Here is a 17,490-nt window from a genome sequence, read left to right on the forward strand (position 1 = left end):
TATCATGAATCCATTCGAGCGGAACTCGCCAGCGGTGTTGGCCTCTCTCACGGTTGTGCTGACAGGAAGGTAAGTAAGTAGATGGGTATTGATGTGACAGGTTCTCATCGGGCTGTATCAGAGTGGAATTACATACTATTTATTCTAGTGAAATGGAAGTTTTTTGGACTTGTTTCTCTCAATTGTGAAATGGCTTGCTAACTCACCCACGACTTGTGGAAGCACTGGGTCGTGTCTATCACATTCTACTAGCTATAGTTTAGTGCTTGTTTGCTGCTGCAGGCACCGAGAAGCAGATCTCAGTGTTTTTGCGTATGTGTTCCTGGTCGATTTTGGTATTATGTCTTTGGAAACTGATTCTGGTCCGCTTTGCGAGGTTTCCGCACTGACGTAGGGTTGGTGATTCGGAACATAACTTTTTCTTTTTCGATGTATATATCCAGACTGAAGTGCCGAATGAAATTTTGTATCAAGGCCTGAATTCGAACCTAGGTTTCCTGCTCATTAGGCACATCCGATAACAACTACGCCACCCTGGCACAGTGGCTTTGCACAACTGCACGGACTATCCCAGCACCCCTCCCTCCTCAGGCCAAATTCCCATTCACGCCCCAGCCCATCTGGTATTCCTCCAAAACTCGAACAGCACTGAAGAGGATCTCCAATTGTACTGGCAAAGCACCTCAGCTTCAAACGAAACGGGGGATTCTGTCTGAAACCCATAGGTGCTGTAATCAAATGAAACTATGGGCTTTTCAAGTTTAGGGGGGCATATCAAATGAGCTGAGGCGTGAATGGGAATTTGTATGGAGGTGGAGGGCGTGCAAGGGTAGTCTGTGCAGTTGTGCAAAGATACTGTGCCAGAGTGGCGTAGTGGCTAGAGCATATGTCTTATGAACAGGAGACCTGGGTTCGAAACCATCTCTTAGTACAAATTTTCACTCGCCGCTACAGTCTGCGCCTATACGACATAGACGTCTGAAACTTGACAAGATCTATGGAACGATAGAGTTCTTTTCTTCATTTTTTTTTCTCGCACACAAACCGACTGTAGGATCAGTTACAGACAGTTTATCTGTGTTGAGTACTGTCAGTTTTTTATGGAGATTTTTCAAGATGTTATATCTGATTGAAATCCTGTACGGGTTTTCTGCGTCAGCGATGTTGTTATTTGCCATTTGAGTTTCTTGAGGTGGAAATGAAGTTTGCACATCAGTGGGACGAGAAAACGCCCATTAAGACTCTCTCGAGTACTGTGTACGTTCGTATTCAACCCCAACTTAACTTGGTTGCCATAAGTAAGAGTGGCATCACAGTTGTTCTTTTATTTGCTACTCGATCGGGTGTGTCAGTGTGTGGACTGTCAGGGGACTGCGTGGTTAGCGAAGGCCGTGACCGCGCAAGCATTGAGTTTTAAGTGGTTGTGTTTTATGAACTTTCTTAGTCTCCTTGTCCGTGTTTTATACAGGTATGCGTGTGTTTCTGGTTTAAGTGTAGCTTTGTGTTAATCACAAGTTTTACTTCTAAATTTGAAAAAATCAGCAGAATTTGTAAAAATTAAGTTGTCAAATTAATTTAATTTCTCTCCTAGCATGCAGTGGAACAACAGTAATTGTTGATGATGGCGCGCATTCTTTCTACTGCATCTGATACGCATCCAAAAAGAATGCCATGATTTCAGAAGTTTTTACCATTTACGATCAGTAGTAATTTATCACCACCGTCACCTCTGTGGGGTCTGTATCTGACAGAAGCTAAAACTGCAGATACACAGTTCGGAGACAGCGACCAGACCATACGTAATTTGTTCTTGCTCAAAATGATTGCAAGTCAATGATCTGTTAATAATATCAGGGAAGCGCTTTTCTTACGGAAGTATGAAACCAGTGGCTGAATGCGAGTAGTGTATTTAAAAGCAGATGACGTTCTTCAAATAATGCTTTAGTGTCTCGCTTCAGTGTGTGTCTCCCTGTGTGGGTTCTCCAAGAACGTCTGGGTGACGAAAGCCAAGCCCTTGCGAGCGTTAAGTTGGCTCACTGTGTTTTATGTACTTTTCTTAATCTTTTTGAATTCATAATGCACACACTGGTGCGTATAAGTTCGGTTGTTGCGTTGTGTTGATCAGTCTCTCGTTTGAGTGTGTCGTTGAGATTTGATATTACATGTCTATCAGTGTCGAGTGTTGGAGATTTGTTGTAAGCGACAAAGTATTGTAGATATCACGGTTCATCCGTTTGCTCAATGCATATCTTGAGCTGTTAACCGTAAGAAGCCTATGCCCATAATGATTCTGATTATATCTGTGATAAATGAGCCTTAGTGCACTGACTACCATCAAGGCTACTGCAGTATGTTACTAATTTTACTATTAGCACTGACCAGTTTAGATCCAACGTCGTTATAAAGGTGCTGTTCTCCCCTGCTTAATGAAAACGTAGGTAGGTTATGGCCGATAACTGTGATATCATAAGACAAACTGCTCCTGCCTTAGATATAAACGTAGCTGTCGTCAATAAAGTCAATAAACATCAAAGAAGTTCGCGAAGTTAAGAACTGCACTATGTGATCAAAAGTATCCGGATACTCCAAAAAACATACTTTTTTCATATTAGGTGCATTGTGCTGTGACCTACTGCCAGGTGCTCCATATCAGCGACATCAGTAGCCGTTAGACATCATGAGAGAGCATAATGACCGCGCTCCGCGGAAGTCACGAACTTGGAACGTAGTCTGGTGTTTGGGTGTCACTTGTGTCATATACCTGTAAGCGAGATTTTCACACTCCTAAACATCCCTAGGTCCACGTTTGCGATGTGATAGTGAAGTGGAAACGTGAAGGGACACGTACAGTATAAAAGCTTACCAGACCGACCTCGTCTGTTGAGTGACAGAGACCGCCGACAGTTGAAGAGTGTCGTAATGTGTAATAGGCAGACATCTATCCAGACCATCACATAGGAATTCCAAACTGCGTCAGGATATGCTGAAAGTACTATGAGAGTAGGCGGTAGGTGAGAAAACTTGGATTTAATCGTCGAGCGGCTACTCATAAGCCACACATCACGCCGGAAAATGCCAAATGACGCCTCGCTTAACCGGCCGTTGTGGCCGAGCAGTTCTAGGCGCTTCAGTCCGGAACTGCGCTGCTGCTACGGTCGCAGGTTCGAATCCTGCATCGGGCATGGATGTGTGTGCTGTCCTTAGGTTAGTTAGGTTTAAGTAGTACTAAGTCTAGGAGACTGATGTCCCATATTCTCAGAGCCATTTGATTTGAACGCCTCGCTTGGTGTAAGGAGCTCAAACATTGGACGATTGAACAATGGAAAAATGTTTGTGGATTGACGATCCGATGGCAGGGTGTGGATATGGCGTATGTCCGGTGAACGTCTTCTGCCAGGGTGTGTAGTATCAATAGTAAAATTAGAAGGCGGTGGTGTTATGGCGTGGTCGTGATTTTCATACAGGGGCCTTGCTCCCCTTGTTTTTTTGCGTGGCACTATCACAACACAGGCCTACAATGATGTTTTAAGGACCTTCTTGCTTCCCACTCTTGAAGAGAAATTCGGGGATGGTGATTGCATCTTTCAACACGATCGAGCGCCTTTTCATAATTCACGACCTGTGGTGGAATGGTTACACGACAATACCATCCCTGTAATGAACTGCCCTGCACAGAGTCCTGACTTGAATCCTATAGAACACCTTTGGCATATTTTGGAATTCCATGCCAGGCCTGACCGACCAACATCGATACCACTCTTCAGTACAGTACTCCGTGAAGAATGGGCTGCTATTCCCCAAGAAACCTTCAAGCACCTTATTGAACGTATGCCTGCGAGAGTGGAAGCTATCATCAAAGTGAAGGGTGGGGCAACACTGTATTGAACTCCAGAATTACTTATGGAGGGCGCCACCAATCTGTAAGTCATTTTCAGCCAGGTTGGCTCTGAGCACTATAGGACTCAACTGCTGAGGTCATAAGTCCCCTAGAACTTAGAACTACTTAAACCTAACTAACCTAAGGACAACAAACACAGCCATGCCCGAGGCAGGATTCGAACCTGCGACCGTAGCGGTCGCGCGGTTCCAGACTGTAGCGCCAGAACCGCTCGGCCACCAGCGGCCGGCTTCAGCCAGGTGTCCGGATACTTTTGATCACATCGGGTATCTTGGTTGTAGCAAACTGAGCGGCCGCAAGTGTCTCTACCAATTCATAGGTATGCAAGTCTGCTATAGAAGTGGTTTGTTAATTCTAACCTCTTGTGACCATTTAACCTGTGTGCTAATCAGTACCACTAGGTGGTGGTGGTTGTGTTTGCGTGAAGCGGCACGTCCAGATTACCAACTCTAACAAATGACCATTTATTAGGTGGCGATCAGTTCGGCTTCAGGAACAATAAAGTACCAGAGAGGCAGCTCTAACGTTGTCGTTGATAATGGAAGCAAGACTGAGGAAAAATCAACACACGCTCATACGATTTGCCAACATAGTAAAAGCGTCCGACGATGTAAAATGATGCAAGATGTTCGAAATTGTGAGGAAAGCAGGGATAAATTATATGAAAAGACGAGTAGTATATATTAAGTATATGAACCAAGAGGAAACAATGACACTTGAAGACTAAAAAAGGAGTGATCGATGTCCGCAGCTTCTGGTCTGGTGGCTAGCGTTGCTGCCTCTGGATCTCGGGGTCTCAGGTCCGATTCCCGGCCGGATTGGCGATTTTCTCTGCACGGGCCCTGGGTGTTTGTGTTGTCCTCATCATCTCATCGTCATTCGTGACAGTGACACAAATGGATTGCGTAAAAAGTGGGACACAGAACGGGGGCTGATGACGCTCAGTTGAGCACCTCACAAACCCAACATCATCACAAAAGAAGTGATCGGATCAAAAAGGGTGTAACTCTGGGATGCAGTCTTTCACTCCTACTGTTGAATCTGTGTACTGAAGAAGCAGTGGAGGAAATCAAAGAGCGAGTGAAGGGTGGGATTAATATTTAGGGTGAAGGGATATCAACGATAAGTTACGCTGATGATTTTGCTAACCACAGTGAAAGTTTGATAAGCACAGAATATGGATGGAATGTAATCCGGAAAAAGCCAATAGTAATGGGAAGTAGCAGAATAGAGAACAGCGAGAACTTGACATCAAAATTGGTTATCACAAAGTAGCCGAAGTCAAGGAATTTTCCTCAAACATGACGGACGAAGCAGTCTACCATAGGCAAAGAGGGCTTTTCTGGCCAAGAGAAGTCTACTGGCATCAAACATAGGCCTTTCCTCGAACTCTTTGTTAATCGCATGTTTTCATTGGATACGTTTCAAATAGGAGGATGCCCGGCCAGTTGTGATGTTAACTGGAGTGAGAAGAGAGAGAGTTACAACGTTCAATAGATCACATTAGTCGTTACTCAGTTGTTTCAGAACAAAATCCCTTGTTCCCGCCATTCATCACACACTCTCAGCAATTCTGATGTTCTCGCCGTCGTTGCTACTGACGCCAAGCCGGTCGACCTGCGTCAAGTTCTGACATCTTGGAGCCGGGTTCACTCTCAAGAAACTGGATGGTCGAAATTCTGGGATGATTTCGAACACTGAAAATTGAGTGCTTATGAAATTCTATACTGAAGTATGAAATAAAAGAGTGTTTTAGTATAACCTACTGCCTCAAAAAGTCAGCGCTCCACTCCGCAATCACGTAGCTTTAGTTAGATCTGAATTATATTTCAAAGTGATGCGAAGAATGACGACTTGCTTAGAATTTACAGAAATGTAAAATTACGCACTTCACGGGACAAAAAACTGTTATCCTGTGACTATAGTATCAGTGATTTACATTTAGAAGCTAGCAAAACATATAAAAAACCTGGGTACAAAAATTTATAAGAGTATGAAATTGAATAAATACATAGGATGTGTTCTATGTAAGAGACGTGGCAGACTTCGGTTCCCTGCAAGGATACTTGAAAAATGCAGGTAATCTACAAGAAAGGCTGCATACAAATAACAGTCCGTTTTGCCTTAAAATAACGCTAACGTTTGTGGGATCCATACCACATAGGACTACTGAAGGATTTTAAATGAATACGCAGAAGGACGACACGGAAATGCTGAAAACCTGTATTTGGCAGAAGCTTGAAGGTAAACGGAAATTATTCCGTGAAAATCTACTTAGGAAACTTCAAGAACGAATATCACGTAATTTCATCAACAGCCTACATACCGTTCCCGTAGGGGCCGAGAGGAGAAATTTGTGCGCTAGAGCTGATTAATACAAATGTCAATAAAAACCACTCCAGTACGATGGACGTCCATAAATTTCACTACAACTGTACTTCACGTACGTCACAATAATAAACGTAACTGAAATACAGTTGTGGCGCTTTTCTTTTTGTAATTTAAATTAGACTGATCACAGCACACTTTTAAGCAATCATGGTTTCCGCACTCCAAAAGTGATGGGAACGAGGGATGTGTACTAAGTATCTTATGCCATACACTCTACTGTTATCTGCAGAATATGTATGCACGTGTTGATGATCAAGATATGCAGTTTAGTCAGGTCGGTGGAAATGGAAATGAGCATTTGGCGCCATTGCCCGGGAGGCCCTTTGCGGGCAGGTCCGGCCGCCTTGGTGCAGGTCTCATTACATTCGACGCGACATTGGGCAACCTGCTCGCCGGATAAGGATGAAATTATGATGAAGACAACACAACACCCAGTCCCTGAGCGGGGAATATCTCCGACCCAGCCAGGAATCGAACCAGGACCCGTAGGACGGTAATCCGTCACGCTTACCACTCAGCTATGGGGGCGGACAGTCAGGTCGATTACAGATAGAAAACGGAGAGACGTAAGAAGTGATTCTCGACTGCTGAACACTCTCCGTCGCACAGACCGTGCGACATCTAGCATTCATATGAGTGTAAGCATATTCGCCGCCGGCCGGGGTGGCCGAGCGGTTCTAGGCGCTACAGTCTGGAACCGCGCGACCGCTATGATCGCAGGTTCGAATCCTGCCTCGGGCATGGATGTGTGTGATGTCCTTAGATTAGTTAGGTTTAAGCAGTTCTGAGTTCTAGGGGACTGATGACCTCAGAAGTTAAGGCCCATAGTGCTCAGAGCCATTAGAACCATTTTGAACCATTTTCGCTCATTTGAAATGCGTGTAACACTTTCCGTACAAATAATTCACTTCATCGGATACAGTAGATACTAAGAAAGAGATGACACTGGAACTGGTTGTTTTATTGATGATAATGATTATAATGGTCGTGGTGTTTGTGTTGTTATTACGCAGAGTGTAAACGATAACTGTTTACATGGTACTACAGTGGTGTTATGGAAGTCAAAATGAACAATTCGATAGCAAAAATATCATATCTTAATACATTCTGTCTTTACTAATTGCATAATTCGAATGTTATAATGAAAAATAATTGTGAAATGTAAATATTCGTGGTTTATCTTAATCCTTAAGCCTTTTTCTTTCATTTCTTTAGCCCGCAAAATCAATGACAACTCTTCACTTTGTACCACGGTTTTGTAACACTGCTAAATTGTCAGCGACCCCGTGGCATTTTTCGTTTGAATGTTGTAGTTGTCACAGCACACATCCGATCCAGTGTTGTGAGCCTTGCAGGTAAATAGCGTAAAGCGATGCTAGTTCACATTTGGACATATAAGAAAGGTGAAGAGGAAAGTAGCAGTGGACTTACAGGGTATATTGTATTAAATGTGCTAAACATCAATGAAACTGCATAACGTGTCTAAAATCCACAGCAAAATATCGCACGACATGGTGTAGCGTACAAGTGTACATCGGAAAGCGTGCGTGCAGTGCCAACTAAATAAAAAAAAGTATCAGTCTCTTAAAGGCAAAGTTGCAAATTAGTTCCCAATTTAGTAGAGAGTGTTTATTACTTTGAGCATTGAGGAAACGTGTAATGGTTTCCGAAATCACTTGCATCTTACAGCGTCGTATGCTGTTCCACCGGGATATGCAAACGAGGCAATTGCGAATAGCGGCGAGATCCAGTTGGTATCAGCGTGCTGTAGCATCCGAGCCTACTCTAACTGTTAGTGGTTTCATCGTTAAGCAGCAATTGAATAACGAACATGTTTGGTCTCGACTGGTAAATTTTCTTTGGAAAACACCGCTAACAATTCCGGACGCAATCTCATTTCAGGCTCTTGACAACACTTGAAGGCCGTTTGCAGTCCTTTTACATACTGACATGGAAAATACTAAGAAGCCAACAACACTTGAAAATTTTTGTCGTGGCCAGCTAATTTTCTTTGCATTTAAGGAAAACATGGATTGCACGGACTGTTACAATCACAGGATGCCTCTTAATCGATTCCTCGTTGCTGATGGGAAATAATTACGGCGCTGCGGTATTAAGGTACCGGAAGGTTTATGGTAAGAAATAAATGAAACTGAAATTAATTGTCAGATGAAACCACTTTGGGGCTGTCTAAGAATCGGAGGGCGGGCTCACAGCCATATTTTACTTTAGTGGTTCGTCTGCTGACCCACGTGCGTGGTTGTACACTGTTCCATTGTGCACTAATGAATTTTTTTTAAATAAGGAAAGCCCAGCCTAATGAACAATCAAGTAAACTGTAAAGCCCAAGTAAATGCGAAATGTTGAAGAAGATGATGCAGAGCCAAAACAAGGTTCAAAATGGTTCAGAGCACTATGGGACTTAACAGCTATGGTCATCAGTCCCCTAGAACTTAGAACTACTTAAACCTAACTAACCTAAGGACATCACACAACACCAAGTCATCACGAGGCAGAGAAAGTCCCTGACCACGCCGGGAATCGAACCCGGGAACCCGGCCGCGGGAAGCGAGAACGCTACCGCACGACCACGAGCTGCGGGCCCAAAACTAGGAGCTGCATTGTTAGCGGTGCTGAGATTCACTTCCAGTTTTATTTAGCACAAGAAAAAAAAGTAATCCCAAGCACATGTTGACATCATACACAGTGAAACAAAATGGTAATGAGCGTATGGCATTATTGGCAGGGAGGCCCCATCCGGGGAATTTCGGCCGCCAAGGGCAAGTCTTATCGCAGTCGACGCCACATTGGTTGACTTGCTCGCCGGTGATGAGGATCAAATGATGATGAGGATAACACACAGTCCACCACCGGAGAAAATATCCAGCCCGGCCGGGAATCGAACCCTGGGTCGCTGCACGGGAGACAAGCATGTTGCCACCCAGCTAAGCAGGCGGATACAGTGAGACAAGTTAGAGTTGGAACGACTGCGCAAGCAGAGCGTTCATAGGCACTGAAGTGCACCAAGTCGTTAATCTGAATAAAATCCTAACATTAAACCAGTTCACTCGAGTCTGTTTGCGATACGCAATGCTCCAAAGCAGAGTTCAGTAACAGATGTCTATACCGATACACGCTGTTAAAATATTTTCTAACATATACTTAACTGTTAAAATAGAAAAATGACTAACTGTAAATCCTGAATCAGTGCACATCGAAACAATATAAAGACCAACACAAATGAACACATGGGGCTCTTTGGCCACACAACTTTACCAATAACCTTACCCAAAAAGCCGAGAACACCACAGAGACAACTATCTATGCTCTATTTGCTTATTTAAAATCTCTGTCTTGAGACTGACAGCTTTAATCAAAAGATCTGCCCACCATTTCATGAATAGAGTTCTTCACAGGTTTTCAGTATTCGAAATACGTAAAATATAGAAGTCCCAACAACTTCAGCTGAATATTACTTCCTTTTATCAAAACTAGACCAATTCGTGATTAGGGATTGTCTGCGATCTTAATTTATAAAAAACTGCCCAATTTCAGTCTGCAGATCGCTTCTCTTTATTATCAAACAACCGATTTCAGGTAATTTGTTTCAGTTACGGAGTAACTTATCAAAACGGCACTGTAAGTTCATTGTGAACTTAGAGTTACTTCATAGCTGTAACATCGGATCCGAAGACAGGCAACTGATACGGAACCGATTACTTGAAAACAAAAATGAACGATCTGCAGAATGAAACTGGACAGTATCGTATTTCTTTTTAGTTACATAAGGTGGACTCATATGAAATCGAGACATACGGAAAAAGAAGTAAGTAAGCTCTTTATTATATCAGAAGTAATGCTCTCCCATTGTGAGACAAGATGGTCAGTGCTTTGACAGAAGAATGTTTGCGGTTGTTTACGGAACCGTGATTGTACCCAGGAGTACACTACTTCTTCCAAAGTACATCGGCGGACACGCAAGTCTTTCTTCAGGTTTCCAAAAATATGGAAATCGCCCGGGAAGAGATCTGGCGCGCATGGTGGATGTGTAAGAGCGAAACTTCTGCAGCGTACTCGAAACTACCTCGGAACCATGTGGGCGGGCATTGTGGTGCAAGTGACTCAAGCTGTCCATCAACATTCCTGGACATTTTGACACGATGGCGCGCTTTAGTTTTTGCAATGGTTCCACGTACTGCTGTGTGTTAATTGTGGCGTCGTGTTTCAGAACGTCAATGAGCAGCGGGCCCTTCCAGTCAAAGAAAAAAGTCATCATGACGTTTGCCGAGATGGCGTGCCTGTTGTTTCGACATCGCTGGAGGAGTTTCGCTGCGAAGCCGTTCACATCCTCCATACAGTCTCCATCTTTCCCCACGTGATAATCGTATTTTATGAGCTCTGCAAAAAAAACTTTCGTGGCCGTCGATATGCTTCGGACGAAGAGATGCAGACCTGGTTGCGCAAGCAACAGCAAACATTTTTCCATCAAGGATTTGACTGTTTCGTCCCACAGTGGAATAAATATATTAACAATTATGGCGATTACCTTTTGAAATTATAAACAAATTATTTACTTTTTTTCCATGTGTCTCGTTTTCATTTCACTGGAGTGATGCGTCGGCGAATAACTAACACTAAAATACATTTTTATACTTTGCACAAAGCGGAATAGCGATTGATAGTAAACTGAGAATCTTTATTCTTTTCGCCAATTTCTTCATAACGTTTTCAAATGGAAGATACACTAACAAATTCGTTGTTACATAAATGTAAAAAATTAGAAACAGTAGTATAAATATTTCAAGCACAGTCTAATCTTTTTGTGCAAATAAGGCGAACACGTTACTTTGGCACTTTAGCGACAGTTATATAGTAATTTATTCGTAACAGATATGTAGTTTATTTATTGTTATGTTTAATAAAGTCCAAGGAAAGCAAGAGCCACGCACCATGAATTATTCGAATGGGACGGAAATTAGTAGATGTGATGTACATGTACATACAAAGAAATGATTACAGTTTCAGAAAATGTGGATGCTTTCTTCAAGAGAAAGAGCTTTACTAATCGAGGAAGTCAATAACGCTGTGGTCCGACTCTGATCGATACGCAGTTATTCAGCTTCGTATTGATTGACAGTGTTCTTTGAGGTATTCTGTTGTTGCCCTTCATGGTAAGCCATAGAGGGCAAGATACCGCCCGCCGGCACACTGTTTGTCTTCATGCTTTCCAACCCCTACCATGGTCAGCAAGTCGCTGTTTCTCTCCCCAACTGATCCCAGTCCGGGATTTTGCGATCTAACGCTCCATTTGGACAAAATATTGCACGATAACTCTCTCAACCAATAAAAAGCCAAATAACTGCTTGCATAAGGCCCAGAATTGGACCAACGTATTATTGACTTACTAAACTTATGAAGCTCTTTGTCTTCAATAAATCATTCAATTTTTCTAATTCTTGTTTTTTCTTAGAGTCTATGTTCATTTTCCAGCTGACCTCATGCTCTTTCAAATGGCACATATGTAGTACATATGTATATGTAGTTTATAGTATGTAACTTTTGCTACTTTCTCTCATAAACAGTGTTACACTTAAACAACAGTAACATTGCCAATATTAGTTGTACAACTAAGATGATAACTTTATTCGAATAGGCTCTTTGTTACGAATTTAAAGTTGTAGTCAGATTCACTGTAGATATTCCGGGACTACATTTTAGTGCTTGTGCTGAATGTTTTGAGACTTCATACATTGTCAGAGCCTCTCCATGTCAGCCTACTGCTGGCCCCATAACGAGGCGGACATTCTGGCCCATTAGCGGACAGCAGCTACACACTCCCTGTCATGTCAGCCAAAACGCTTCTTACCGAACTGAGATTCGCTTCCTCGCAGCGTCTCGTCAGCGACACGACGCTCAACTCTACGTTCCCTTTTTATGATTGGTTTAGACCACAACTCCACTGACAAACTTTCAGAAGTTGTTCAGGGATACGCTCTGACTATTTTGTTGTAAGAGACTCACTGACTGCAACGGCTCGTTCAAAAGTAATAACATAATTGTGATTTATTCTGTTTGTTACTGCAATCATCCTTGTTTCTATGAAACTATCTTCACAACACAACAAAAACCCGAAAAATGCAACACCCAAAACTTACACAACACAACAAAGAGTAATGCGACAATTCTCATACGAAACATTTATACTTTTATCATAGCGCGTTCATTCTGTTCTGTCAGTGTGCAATACAGCACGTAACAAATGCACAAATGTTCGCTTACAGGTATTATTCAAACTATCGACCACTATTATCACGGCGGAGCGTACAGCGACCCACCGTTGACTTGCACGCTCAAGAATTCCAGGATTTTGGCGTGCGACTTCCGCAGCTGTGGTAATCCTAGCAACCAGGTCCCTGTCAATATCGACCGGAGTCCGGAGGCTAGTAAACTAAATTCTTCATATAAGTCTACTTGTGTCATGTCTGGTGATACAGGTGAGCATGAATCAGGATCATAGCGGCCAAACCACTGTCGTCGTTCTTCCCGTCGATTGCAAAGTGTGCCGAGCACAGAAGTGTTCAAATCGTGAGCGAGTGGAAACAAGGTGCGTACCACATACCGTCGACATCTTCCATTTTGTGCAGTAGTTTCAGGGCATACAGATACAAAGATAACTGGAGCAAGAAACCACATGAAATGCAGTAACTTTGTACAAGCTGCCAGAGACCATGCAGGGTTGGAAAAACAGATGCCAACACAAAAAACGCATTACCACCCATGCTACAGTAAAGAAAAAACCGTTGATACTCAAAACAGCTTCCAGTCATCTCTTGGATAAACACAGGTCGTGCATGTTTTCTAAGGGGATCTTATACAATTTTTCCTGCAAAAGAGCAGCAAATTCAGGAAACGATGACAGAGGTGGCTCACAAAACCAGTCTTGCACGATGCGAGCTGTGTGATCAGAGTCGCCATCGTTTTGGTACACAGTGTCAGCGCTGGGCAACAAACATTGTACGAGGAGTCTAACATGATCACTTAAAATGGTTACGTAATCCATGGCAGTAACGCGGCCTTGTAGAAGTAAACATGAGGTCCACGGAATACCACGACATCGCTGCCTAATCTTCATCGAAACCCAGCCTCGTTTCATTCTTGGGACGTTAACTCGGATGAATTTGAAAACCCAAACACAGTATACAGGGTGTTACAAAAAGGTACTGCCACACTTTCGGGAAACATTCCTCACACACAAAGGAAGAAAATATGTTATGTGGACATGTGTCCGGAAACGCTTACTTTCCATGTTAGAGCTCATTTTATTACTTCTCTTCAAATCACATTAATCATAGAATGGAAACACACTGCAACAGAACGTACCAGCGTGACTTCAAACACTTTGTTACAGGAAATGCTCAAAATGTCCTCCGTTACGAGGATACATGCATCCACCCTCCGTCGCATGGAATCCCTGATGCGCTGATGCAGCCCTGGAGAATGGCATATTGTATCACAGCCGTCCACAATACGAGCACGAAGAGTCTCTACATTTGGTACCGGGGTTGCGTAGACAACAGCTTTCAAATGCCCTCATAAATGAAAGTCAGGAGGGTTGAGTTCAGGAGAGCGTGGAGGCCATGGAATTGGTCCGCCTCTACCAACCCATCGGTCACCGAATCTGTTGTTGAGAAGCGTACGAACACTTCGACTGAAATGTGCAGGAGCTCCATCGTGCATGAACCACATGTTGTGTCGTACTTGTAAAGGCACATGTTCTAGCAGCACAGATAGAGTATCCCGTATGAAATCATGATAACGTGCTCCATTGAGAGTAGGTGGAAGAACAGGGGCTCAATCAAGACATCACCAACAATGTCTGCCCAAACATGGAAATCTGTCTCGATACAAACGTACCGTACCACGGCTATTGCCCATTGTTAATCCATACATCAAATGGGCATCTGCCAACTCCGCACTTGTAAACATTGCACTGACTGCAAAACCACGTTCGTGATGAACACTAACCTGTTGATGCTACGTACTGATATGCTTGATGCTAGTACTGTAGAGCAATGAGTCGCATGTCAACACAAGCACCGAAGTCAACATTACCTTCCTTCAATTGGGCCAACTGGCGATGAATCGAAGAAGTACAGTACATACTGACGAAATTAAAATGACCTCTAAAATGGAAATTACGCGTTTCCGGACACATAACATCTTTTTTTTTATTTGTGTGTGAGGAATGTTTCCTGAAAGTTTGGCCGTACCTTTTCGTAACACCCTGTATTGCCTGTGAATATGTTTATGTTCAGTAAGTGGAACATGTCATCATTTCCGATTACCTACGTCATTTCACGCTTGGAGTTTCAAGTCTCCTAGTTTCCACTTGGAGTCTGAGAGTAGGTTTCGAGTGCTATCCGTGCCTGACAAAGATACTGATTCAGATGCAGTCGCTCGCCCCGCGCCCATCCACTCGACCAGCAAAATTTGGACATTCACAGAGGACGGGATTAATTGTAGTTGGGAGCTCCAGCTTTAGGCGCATAATGGGGCCCTTAGGGGCATAGTTTCCAACGGGGGGAGAAGTCATTCCAGATGTGGAACAGAGTGCATCCAACTTCAGGTGCTGTCTCATCTTGGTAGTAAAAATGTGATCGCTTTCGATCGGAAGAGGTTCTTTCTGCTTTTGAGGGGTACCTGAATCGGTAAAGACTGCCAGTCTTTGATGTGAGATGAAGGTGGAGCTCACCATTTGTAGTCTCGTCGACAGAAGTGATTGTGCTCCTTTGCTACAGAGCCGTGTGAAGGATCTGAATCAGCTCATAGGATTCTGCGACCTTCTAAACTCTTGATTCCTCGACTTTGGCCATAGGGTGGTGAGTTTCCAGGTTCTGCTTAATAGATCTGCGGTCCCCTACACACAGGAAGTGGCTACCCGGGTAGAGGGGGTTGTTTTGAGAGGACTGGGCCGTCTTTTAGGTTAGAGGAAAGAACATGAAGAGTTTCAGTGTCAAAGTGTGCAGGTCAAACACAGGATAAAGGTTGGTGTAGCAATATAATGTCTTTGCAGTGTTGTGAAAGAATCAAAGCTCCAGGAGTTAACAGAAAGAACTGAAAGGCCAACAGCTGCAGGTACTGAAAACTGACTAAAGCCGGATATCAGTTCAGCCAAAATTTTTACAAAAGGCCTGACGGTTTTCAGAAAAGATAGTTGAAATACATATGGTGGCGTGTTTGTTGCTGTCTAAAGTAGCATATGTTCTAACGAAATTGAAGGAGGTAATTCCTGTGATTTATTGCGTGTACGGTTTATACTTTACAACCGGGAGAAAATAATAATTGATTCCTTTCATCGACTCTCGATTCAGATGATACAATTGCTGAACGATTCAAAGAAGACTTCAGCCTCATTTCAAGTAGGTACCCCCACTCATGCAACTATAAGTAGCAGTGACTTCAGTCTACCTCGTTTTTTATTTATTTTAGGGACTGAAAATCCATGAAATCAAAATTGCGTAAGAGATCTTCTTTATTTGGTGGATTACTGGTTTCGGCTAAAAATCTTCTCATCTTCAGATCATAAAACAACCTTGATTAGTGTAGGTCATAAAAGAGTTGTAGCGTTAAGACTTAGTCACTGACACAATGAAGACTTACACCGCATCATGTATATGATTCTGTGACGTGGTACATGTGAACAGCATGGCAGCTGACGCCCATTTCAACGGTCAAGAAACGCAACACTTGGTTGAAATTACGCCTGGTCGCGCACTTAGAGGTGAAAACAAGGTGGATAAGCAAACAGTGATCAGGACTATTATCGATTTTTAAGTGCACTAAAAATGGCCGCAACATCTCACATAGCATTTCCCCTTTTTGCTACTGAAATTATGCCTGGTCGGGCACTTAGAGGTGAAAACGTGATCTACAAGCTAATAGCGGTCAAGACTAATATCAATTTTTGAGTGCACGTTTATAATTGGTGGCAGGGACAAAGAATCCAGTGAATTTTTTTAAAGTGCTTTATTCTGAAAACTACCCTGAGCAGTTAAACAGAGAACCGACTCGTGGCGATAACATATTAGACCTTCTGGTGACAAACAGACCCGAACTACACTCCTGGAAATGGAAAAAAGAACACATTGACACCGGTGTGTCAGACCCACCATACTTGCTCCGGACACTGCGAGAGGGCTGTACAAGCAATGATCACACGCACGGCACAGCGGACAGACCAGGAACCGCGGTGTTGGCCGTCGAATGGCGCTAGCTGCGCAGCATTTGTGCACCGCCGCCGTCAGTGTCAGCCAGTTTGCCGTGGCATACGGAGCTCCATCGCAGTCTTCAACACTGGTAGCATGCCGCGACAGCGTGGACGTGAACCGTATGTGCAGTTGACGGACTTTGAGCGAGGGCGTATAGTGGGCATGCGGGAGGCCGGGTGGACGTACCGCCGAATTGCTCAACACGTGGGGCGTGAGGTCTCCACAGTACATCGATGTTGTCGCCAGTGGTCGGCGGAAGATGCACGTGCCCGTCGACCTGGGACCGGACCGCAGCGACGCACGGATGCACGCCAAGACCGTAGGATCCTACGCAGTGCCGTAGGGGACCGCACCGCCACTTCCCAGCAAATTAGGGACACTGTTGCTCCTGGGGTATCGGCGAGGACCATTCGCAACCGTCTCCATGAAGCTGGGCTACGGTCCCGCACACCGTTAGGCCGTCTTCCGCTCACGCCCCAACTTCGTGCAGCCCGCCTCCAGTGGTGTCGCGACAGGCGTGAATGGAGGGACGAATGGAGACGTGTCGTCTTCAGCGATGAGAGTCGCTTCTGCCTTGGTGCCAATGATGATCGTATGCGTGTTTGGCGCCGTGAAGGTGAGCGCCACAATCAGGACTGCATACGACCGAGGCACACAGGGCCAACACCCGGCATCATGGTGTGGGGAGCGATCTCCTACACTGGCCGTACACCACTGGTGATCGTAGGGGACACTGAATAGTGCACGGTACATCCAAACCGTCATCGAACCCATCGTTCTACCATTCCTAGACCGGCAAGGGAACTTGCTGTTCCAACAGGACAATGCACGTCCGCATGTATCCCGTGCCACCCAACGTGCTCTAGAAGGTGTAAGTCAACTACCCTGGCCAGCAAGATCTCCGGATCTGTCCCCCATTGAGCTTGTTTGGGA

This window comes from Schistocerca serialis, chromosome 7 (assembly GCF_023864345.2).
Source record: "Schistocerca serialis cubense isolate TAMUIC-IGC-003099 chromosome 7, iqSchSeri2.2, whole genome shotgun sequence".
Lineage (NCBI taxonomy): Eukaryota > Metazoa > Arthropoda > Insecta > Orthoptera > Acrididae > Schistocerca > Schistocerca serialis.